The 2,500-nt window shown below is 58.6% G+C and overlaps 1 protein-coding gene across 1 annotated transcript in view; it reads right to left on the bottom strand.

Annotated features, from left to right (window-relative positions):
* The window catches only part of LOC121273495 (mas-related G-protein coupled receptor member A6-like), a 68,757-nt gene extending 67,629 nt beyond the window's left edge, over positions 1-1,128 (bottom strand). The window contains exon 1 of the mRNA XM_041180667.1: positions 1,035-1,128. The gene's annotated coding sequence lies outside the window, so the exon portion shown is untranslated. The remainder of the gene's footprint in view (positions 1-1,034) is intronic.
* Between the last annotated feature and the right edge of the window lie 1,372 nt (positions 1,129-2,500).

Here is a 2,500-nt window from a genome sequence, read left to right as displayed (position 1 = left end):
GCCTTTCTCTCTCTGTCTCTCTCTCTCTGTCTCTCTCTCTCTCTCTCTGTCTCTCTCTCTCTCTGTCTCCCCCTCTCTCTCTCTCTGTCTCTCTCTCTGTCTCTCTCTCTCTGTCTCTCTCTCTCTCTGTCTCTCTCTCTCTGCCTTTCTCTCTCTGTCTCTCCCTCTCTCTGTCTCTCTCTCTCTCTGTCTCTCTCTCTCTCTGTCTCTCTCTCTCTCTGTCTCTCCCTCTCTCTCTCTCTATGTCTCTCTCTCTCTCTGTCTCTCCCTCTCTCTCTCTCTCTCTCTCTGTCTCTCTCTGCCTTTCTCTCTCTCTCTCTCTGTCTCTCTCTCTCTCTCTCTCTCTCTCTCTGTCTCTCTCTGCCTTTCTCTCTCTCTCTCTCTGTCTCTCTCTCTGTCTCTCCCTCTCTCTCTCTCTCTCTGTCTCTCTCTCTCTCTGTCTCTCCCTCTCTCTCTCTCTCTCTCTCTGTCTCTCTCTCTCTCTCTCTCTCTCTCTCTGTCTCTCTCTCTCTGCCTTTCTCTCTCTCTCTCTCTGTCTCTCCCTCTCTCTCTCTCTCTCTCTGTCTCTCTCTCTCTGTCTCTCTCTCTCTCTCTCTCTGTCTCTCTCTGCCTTTCTCTCTCTCTCTCTCGGTCTCTCTCTCTCTCTCTGTCCCTCTCTCTGTCTTTCTGTCTCTCTCTGTCTCTCTGTTTCTCACGCTCCCTCTCCGCCCCCCCACCCGTGTATCTCTGCGATCCCCTGTCTTTCTCCCTCCGTGCCTCTCACTCCCTCCCTGCTCCCTGCAACCTCTCTCTCGCCTCTCCCTCCGACCCCCAACACCCCCCCCAACTCTCCCACACCCCCCCTCCCCCCCACACCCCCCTCCCACTCCTCTCGTGGTCAATCTGGGCCCCCCTCCACCTCTCCCACTCCCGCTGCCAGTCGCTCTCCGTCCGGTCTCTGATCGCCCTCCCCGCCAACCCCCCCCCCAACCCCCCCCACGTCTCCCTGAAGCTGATCCCCACACCCAACTCCGTCCCCACCAGGCCCTCCCTACCTGGGGCTGTGGGGGATGTCAGCAGGGTCTGGAAAACTCCCGGCAGGAGAGAGGGGGCCAGGAATCGGACGAGCCAGGGGTAGGCTCCTTCAGACTGCGGGCTGCAAACGGCTGGTGGAGCGCCGATGTCTCTGTGCCTGTCAAAGCAAAGAGATCGTAATCGTCAGTGATTTCCTTCACCGAGCTCGAAACGATTAACTCCAAAACCACCAAAAGCCGCAAAGCGCGGAGCAGCAACGATTGGGGAGCACGGAGAGAGAAGGGGTCAGAGCGGACTCAAGGGGGCAGGCCGTGGGTGGGAACCATGGGGTCGCAAATCCTGACATCGGGATTCAAGGAAATGACTCACGCAGACTCTCAGTCACCCACTCGCGGAAACGACCCTTTCTGTCCGAGCCCAGAGATAAGAGGCCGATAATTCAGTCCCACAAGCTCTGAGTGTTAACACTGAGGGGGGCGCCGCACTGTCGGAGGGTCAGTACTGAGGGAGCGCCACACTGTCGGAGGGACAGTACTGAGGGAGTGCTGCACTGTCGGAGGGTCAGTACTGAGGGAGTGCTGCACTGTCAGAGGGTCAGTACTGAGGGAGCGCCGCATTGTCGGAGGGTCAGTACTGACGACTGCCGAACTGTCAGAGGGTCAGTACTGAGGGAGTGCCGGACTGTCGGAGGGTCAGTACTGAGGGAGTGCCGCACTGTCAGAGGGTCAGTACTGAGGGAGAGCAGCACTGTAGGAGGGTCAGTACTGAGGGAGTGCCGCACTGTCAGAGGGTCAGTACTGAGGGAGAGCAGCACTGTCGGAGGGTCAGTACTGAGGGAGTGCCGCACTGTCAGAGGGTCAGTACTGAGGGAGAGCAGCACTGTCGGAGGGTCAGTACTGAGGGAGTGCAGCACTGTTGGAGCGTCAGGACTGAGGGAGTGCCGCACTGTCGGAGGGTCAGTACTGAGGGAGCGCCGCACTGTCAGAGGGTCAGTCCTGAGAGAGTGCCGCACTGTCAGATGGTCAGTACTGAGGGAGTGCTGCACTGTCGGAGGGTCAGTACTGAGGGAGCGCCGCACGGTCGGAGGGTCAGTACTGAGGGGGTGCCGCACTGTCGGAGGGTCAGTACTGAGGGAGCGCCGCACGGTCGGAGGGTCAGTACTGAGGGAGTGTTGCTCTGCACCGGGAGAGTCCTCTGGATGTAATGTCCATGCTGTTGTGTAACAAAGGCATCGGCTCGGTCGCTCGATGTTGATTCCCTGTCTCTCTCTTGTGTTCGCAAGGGCCAGAGATCACCTTCCGATGATCTTAACCCTCGATTGAATCCCGGCGATACTCAGCCCGGAGTTGCCTGTTTACGTATCGAGTAGGTCCAGTGCTTCTTGGCCGCCGGAGCTGGGGTATGTGGGTAACTCTGTCCAACACCCGTGCCTGTCAGGTCCAGCGTGTCCGGGGTGTGTGGGCAGCCGGTGACTGGAGATGGTTCC

This window comes from Carcharodon carcharias (assembly GCF_017639515.1).
Source record: "Carcharodon carcharias isolate sCarCar2 chromosome 24 unlocalized genomic scaffold, sCarCar2.pri SUPER_24_unloc_11, whole genome shotgun sequence".
Classification (NCBI taxonomy): Eukaryota; Metazoa; Chordata; class Chondrichthyes; order Lamniformes; family Lamnidae; genus Carcharodon; species Carcharodon carcharias.
The sequence above is the reverse complement of the archived record's forward strand: the minus strand, read 5'-3'. Positions and strand labels throughout refer to the sequence as shown.